The sequence below is a fragment of the Pantherophis guttatus genome, chromosome 3, assembly GCF_059756535.1.
Source record: "Pantherophis guttatus breed Tessera chromosome 3, ASM5975653v1, whole genome shotgun sequence".
NCBI classification, from domain to species: domain Eukaryota; kingdom Metazoa; phylum Chordata; class Lepidosauria; order Squamata; family Colubridae; genus Pantherophis; species Pantherophis guttatus.
The window spans coordinates 6,740,057-6,746,992 of record NC_142065.1 but is presented as its reverse complement, the minus strand read 5'-3'; the positions used below and the strand labels follow the sequence as shown (position 1 = coordinate 6,746,992).

General features: G+C 47.0%; 1 long non-coding RNA gene across 1 annotated transcript; it reads right to left on the bottom strand.

The window, feature by feature from the left end:
* Positions 1-471: 471 nt before the first annotated feature.
* LOC148114479 (uncharacterized) lies at positions 472-4,778 on the bottom strand. The gene is made up of 3 exons (XR_015732950.1): positions 1,489-4,778; positions 1,280-1,362; positions 472-723 (listed from the first exon to the last, which is right to left on the bottom strand). It is a non-coding gene; the product is annotated as an uncharacterized LOC148114479 (long non-coding RNA).
* Between the last annotated feature and the right edge of the window lie 2,158 nt (positions 4,779-6,936).

The following is a 6,936-nucleotide window of genomic DNA, read 5'->3' as shown; positions in this document are numbered from 1 at the left end:
CTCAGTGACTGGACCAATAGCAATAGCACCAGAGGTGATATTCAGCCAATTCAGACCGGTTCAAGTGAACTGGTAGTGGAAATCGCGGGTGGGCCCCTCACCCGACCCAGCACTGTGCCTTCTTATTTAGGCATGTTTTTGAGGCCGGGCCAGGGGTGGGTTCTACTTACCTTTACTACCAGCGGGATTGCACACACGCGCGAGCAAAGCTCTCTCGTGCAGATTGCTGATGACGACATTCGGGGCAGTGGGTGGGGCCTCCCGCCTCCCGCCGGTTTTACTACCGGTTCTTGCAAACCGGTCCGAACTGGGGGCAACCCACCACTGGGCCGGGTGAATGTATGGAAGGCATGTGTGCACGGTAACAAAATGTGAAATCTACCGCTGAATAGCACTTAGATTTATATACCACTTCACAGTGCTTTACAGCCCTCTCTAAGCAGTTTACAGAGTCATTTTACTGACCTCGGAAGGATGGAAGGCTGAGTCAACCTTCAGCCTGGTGAGAATCGAACTGCCAAATTGCAGGCAGCCGGCAGGCAGCAGAAGTAAAGCCTGCAGTACTGCACTCTAACAGGGGTGGGTTCTAAACGGTTTTATGTTTAGGCTTTATGGTTCTCTTCGGTTGCGCACGATCGCCATGCGCATGCTCGCCTGCGCGCCAAACTTGCGCTTTGCGTAAGCACGTTGCGAATCTGCCCAGCTGAGGTGCGGCAATCCACTCTGGGCGAAAAAAGAAGAAAAAGAAGGTCGGCATAACGTGGGGGCAGGCGGGAGGGCCCAGTTCTTGAAGACAGAGAACCGGTTCGGTGACGTCATATCATCACCGCTACCGGCTCTCTTGAACCGGGCCGAACCGGGAGGAACCCACCACTGCACTCTAACCACTGCGCCACCACGGCTCAATCACCAGGAGGCTCTTGAGTTCTACTTCCACTTTAGGCATGAAAGCCAGCTGGGTGACTTTGGGCCAATATCCAGGGGATGGTGAGTTCTAGTCCTGCCTTAGGTGTGAAAACCAGTTGGGTAACCTTGGGTCAGTCTCTCCCTCACAGCCCAACCCACCTCACAGGTTTGTTGTTGTGAGTTATTTGTAAAATAATAATAATAATAATAAAGGTGGTATAAAATAAATACATTCTCAGCACTTTCCCGCACTCCAATTTGGTAGGAGGAGAGTAAGGGGGAAAACCAGCAAAGGATCGACCTGCCCTTTGGCAAACCTGCCATTCAGACTGCCGGCTTTTGTTTAGCTTATTTGAAAAATCCAAAGAAGTACCTGTGATTTATGTTCCCAGCATCCCAAAGGTCCAAAGGCTTTATTAGTGTTGCGCTGAATGGAAGGTGTTCCCGGGGCGTTCCCTGAATCGGGATAGAACAGGAACCAACGGGAAAGAAAGGAACAATTTAAAAAGGAAGGAAGGAAAGTGTATGCAGAGCCCTGCATAAAAAGGCCAAACGAAATCAAATGAAATGGCTGGCTCTCACCTTGTTTCCTGGCATCCTATGCCAACTGAGGCCGGTGCCAAATTCCCTTCCTCTGCCGATTCCCCAACAGAATTGCTTTGCACCGCTGAATTTCTAAATAGATTTATTTGGATAGAAAGTGCTTTCGACTCAGTAGGGCTTCTTTCCTTTCCTTAAAAATATTTTTTTGTGAAAGTTGATTGTAAAAGATACAAATAGAAGCCCAAATTCGGGAAGTTAAAGAAAAAAAGGCGACTTATGTCTGTTTTTTCACCTTTCACATGATCAAAATTCATGATGCTTGGCCACTGGCTCGTATTTATGACGGTTGCAGAGCCCCAGAGTCATGCGATGAAATTTGGGCTCAATTGCGGTCGAGGTCTACCTGTATTTCCGTTCCTTCTCCGAATGGAGTGGCTGCATGGGATCAAGTGGCTGGCAGTGCGAGGATCTTTCCAACTTGGATGGACGTTTTTTTTCCAATTTGCCCTCCCGGCTCTTCCAGGAGGGCTGGCCAGCCTGTGGAGTCTTTCAGACATGTGGTAGCAGCTGAGATGGCGTCGCTAGGACGCACCTCCTGAATAGCAAAGCTGCCTGCCAACAATCCCAAGGGGTGGGGAGGAATGGGGGGAAAGAGGGCGGGAGGAAACCCCACCTCTGCAGGAGCCGACCCATTGCAGCCGCAGCAGGAATTCCCAAGGGGAGGAGAACAAGCATTGACGGGAACAGGCGCTCCTGAACTTTTGCTTCTCACCCAGCCAACAGTTTTTCTCTTTGAGCGTGTGTGTGTGTGAGAGAGAGAGAGAGAGCATTCGCAACATCCATGGGTGTCCTTCGCTCGCTCTCTTCCTTTCCATACCATTTTAGCCCATGAGCGTTGGACTACTGCAATTCGCGCTGCGTGGGGCTGCCCTTGGAGACTATTCGGAAGCTACAACTGGCACCGAATGCAGCAGCGTGGCCCATGTAACACCAATGTTGCGCGAGCTGCACTAGTTGCCAGACAGCTTCGGAGTCCCAGTCAAGTTGTGAGTTACGACAGATAGTCCTTGACTTAACAACAGTTCGTTTTGTGACCGTTTGAAGATACAACGGCCCTGAAAAAAGGGGTCCTGTGATTGTTTTTCACATTTGCGACCGCTGTAGTATCCCCATAGTCTGTTGATCAAATTCAGACACCTGGCTCGTTTTTAGGACGAGTGATCCCCTTTTGCGACCACCTGACAAGCAAAGTCAATGGGGAAGCCAGATTCAGTTAACAACGCTATTACTAATTTAACAACTGCAGTCATTCACTTAACCACCGTGGCAAGGGGCAATGAGTTCTAGTCCCACCTTACTAATGAAAGCCGGGTGGCTGATTTTGTGCCAATCACCTGGAGAATGTGAGTTATAGTTTCGCCGTAAGTATGAAAGCTGCAAATAATTTCCACAAGCGGAATGCATTCTTCCATATCGCATTCACAAAAATATGCATTTTTGTAGAGATTTCCCCCCAGCTTGCAGTGAGCTGGATTGGCTGGGGGCTGGGGATGGGTGTGTGTATGGGGGGGGATCAAACAGGCATATGAAGATCCCATTACAGTGATCCGGTGTGTTCCACGTAAGGGACCCACCCGTTTCCATTTTTGCTTCTGCCTCCGTTTCCCAGAAAAGCATGAGACCATGGTGGATCTTTTAGAATTTGGCAGGGGGCAAAATTCTGAGTGGGCACCCATTCAATGGCAGTAGAATAGGAACAATGTGGTATGAGGGTGTGTTGTTGCCCAGGGTGCGATGGGGGGTATTTTATTTTTATTTTATATTGTGCTTTTATTTCCTATAAGCTGCCTTGAGTCACCATGAAGCAGCAATATGAATTTTCCAAATAAATGAATAGGATTAGGGATTGGATTGGATTGGATTGGATTGGAATGGAGCCGAACAGAGTAGAGTAGAGTAGAGTAGAGTAGAGTAGAGTAGAGTAGAGTAGAGTAGAGTAGAGTAGAGTAGAGTAGAGTAGAGTAGAGTAGAGTAGAGTAGAGTAGAGTAGAGTAGAGTAGCGTAGAGTAGAGTAGAGGGTGGGAAGAGAGGAGAGGAGAGGAGAGTAGGATGGGGTAGAGTAGAGTAGAGTAGGGTAGGGTGGGGTAGAGTAGAGTAGAGTAGCGTAGAGTAGAGTAGAGGGTGGGGAAGAGAGGAGAGGAGAGTAGGATGGGGTAGAGTAGAGTAGAGTAGGGTAGGGTGGGGTAGAGTAGAGTAGCGTAGAGTAGAGTAGAGTAGAGGGTGGGGAAGAGAGGAGAGGAGAGGAGAGTAGGGTGGGATAGAGTAGAGTAGAGTAGAGTGTAGAGCAGTGGTGGGTTGCTACTGGTTCACCCTGAATCGGGTGAACTGGTAGCGGTGGCAGTGGGAGGCTCCGCCCACCCACCCGGATGTCTCTGCACATGCGCAGAAGCGTTGCGTGAGCGAGCGCCCACGAACGAACCTGTAGCTATGGGGTTTGAAACCTACTACTGATGTAGAGTAGAGTAGAGTAGAGTAGAGTAGAGTAGAGTAGAGTAGAGTAGAGTAGCATTGCTGGCTGGGGAATTCTGGGAGTTGTAGTCCCCACATCTTAAAACTGAGAAACTCTGGTATAAGTCCTTGTGTCTCCTTTACTGATTCAGCATCCAGAAAAGTGTAAACTCTCCGGCCAGCTGAAGTTTCCCTTCTGCTTTGCTGCACTTGTGAAAACGGTCAGCCTCCCCAGCGGGCTCTTCCCTTCCCTTCCCTCCCCTCCCCTCCCCTTCCTCTCCTCCCCAGCTTTCTCTTCTCTGCTCCTTTGGTGTCCTTGACCCAGAGAAGTCCGGTGTTTGCATCTTTTTCCTTCTGGTTTTTGCAAAAACCTTCCTCCAGTGGCGCCACTGCAAAGCTGGCTGTGGGAAGTCCAGGCCTCCCAAATTCTCACCAGAGATTTTTTTTTTCTCCCCCATTCAGGCTTCCTAAATCATCCCACCCCTGTTCTCTCCCAAACCACCAAAGCTGGCACAGCCCCAATCAGAATAGAGCCGGAAGGGACCTTAGAGGTCTTCTAGGCCAACCCTCTGCTCAGGCAGGAGCCCCTCTGCAATCTGAGACCCCACGCGCACGTATTTCCACGCCACCAGCAAAGCAAGAAGAGAAATTTGCAAGGAGGCCCATCTAATGAGTGTTCAGATTTTGAGGTTCCATCTGATTTTGTCCTTCTCCAAACATTTTTGTAGATCGCTGTTTTTTAAAAAGTTGAACCCTTTAAAATTTCCATCCATCTAAAAACGGCCAACTTGGAAAAACACTGCCGTAGATTTTTTTTTTAAAAAAAAGACCTTTTGCACAGTCACAAACCAGGACAGAATTTTTCTTTGTTAAAGTTTATTATAAATTAAAAATATAGAAATGAATAAAGGTTAGAGAAGGGTGCAAAGGAAAGAAAGAATGAGAGAGAGAGAGAAGGAAGGAAGGAAGGAAGGAAGGAAGGAAGGAAGGAAGGAAGGAAGGAAGGAAGGAAGGAAGGAAGGAAGGAAGGAAGGAAGGAAGGAAGGAAGGAAGGAAAGAAAGAAAGAAAGAAAAAGATGGATAGGCAGAGGGAGGGGGAGAGAGAGGAAGGAAGAGAAAAAAAAAGAAGAGGAAAAGAAAGAGATGGAGGAAAAGAGCAAGAGAGGAAAAGAGGGAGAGAAAGAGATGGAAAGGAAGGAAGGAGTGGCTTTGCATTTTTCAGTACAATAGAAGCCAAAATAAAAATAATAATAATTAGAACTTCAGCCTTTTGCTTCACTTTTCTCGACATTTCAAGGCACTTCTATAACAACAAAATCATTCTAGTCACCAAATCTAAAATCAAAGTTTCATTCGATTTGGGGGGAATTCTGGGAGTTGAAGTCCACACATCTTAAAAGTTGCTGAGGTAGAGAAATACTGGTCTAGATTTTGCCCTGTGATGCTGGCTGGGGAATTCTGGGAGTTGAAGTCCACCCATCTTCAAGTTGCCAAGGTCAGGAAACCCTCGACTAGATGATCTCCCAAATCCCTTCCCGTTCCTTCTGGGATTCTACGGTCACAGCCTTCTGTCTGGGATGCTGAACTGCAGAAAAAACAATGGCTACCAACCTGCCTTCCACTGAGGATCTGTATACTGCCCGAGTCAAAAAGAGGGCTGTGAAAATATTTACAGACTCCTCGCATCCTGGACGTAAACTGTTTCAACTCCTACCCTCAAAACGACGCTATAGAGCACCGGACACCAGAACAACTAGGCACAAGGACAGTTTTTTCCCAAACGCCATCACTCTGCTAAACAACTAATTCCCTCAATACTGTCAAACTAGTTACTAAGTCTGCACTACTATTAATCTTCTCATCGTTCCCACCATCCATCTCCTTCCACTTATGACTGTATGACTGTAACTTTGTTGCTTGTATCCTTACGATTTATATTGATATTGTTTCCTGATTGCTTATTTGTACCCTATGACTATCATTAAGTGTTGTATCTTATGATTCTTGATGAACGTATCTTTTCTTCTATGTACACTGAGAGCATATGCACCAAGACAAATTCCTTGTGTGTCCAATCACACTTGGCCAATAAAAAATTCTAATTCTAATTCTTAGTAAGACCACACTTCGAATACTGAATTCAGTTTTGGTCGATGTAAAAAAGATGTGGAGACTCTAGAAAGAATACAGAGAAGAGCAACAAAGGTGATTAGGGGACTGGAGGCTAAAACATATGAAGAACGGTTGCAGGAACTGGGTATGATTCTTGACGAACGTATCTTCTCTTTTTATGTACACTGAGAGCCTATGCACCAAGACAAATTCCTTGTGGGTCCAATCACACTTGGCCAATAAAAAATTCTATTTTATTCTATTCTGATCGAGGGCCAATCTCACTTCGCCTGATGCAAACGACTTAGAAATCCAACCGCTTCCCTCCTTGACCTTCACAATTCCCAGAAACGCTGGCCTTTTTGTTCAGAAATCCCAAGGGAGATATGCCAGCCAGCCGGCATCAATGCGAAGAAAAACGGCTTTCCACTGTAGAACTAAAGGAAGCTTACGGTAGTCCCTCAAGGGGCTTCCCCCAGCAGTGACAAAATGGGCAAGGCAAGTTGGACTTGCAAAGGGAGAGAAATGATTGTTTCATAAGAATGACGGGAAGGATCAGCCCGCTGGCTAGGAAATTACCGCTCCGGCAAGGTTTCGGCTGACCGTTTTTTCCTCGTCAGTCTCCCTCCGAAGGAAGTTCTCCAAAGCAGAGGCAGATTCAAAGTGAAATTCAATGTAGAAAAAAAACAAGGTTTTTACACTTAGATAAATGAACAGGTACATATTGAGTGAAACTTGGCTCAACAGCAGTAACTGTGAGAGGGATCTTGGAGTCCTAGTGGACAACCACTTAAATCTGAGCCAGCCGTGTGCAGCAGCTGCCAAAAAAGCCAACACAGTTCTGGGCTGCATCATCAGAGGGATAGA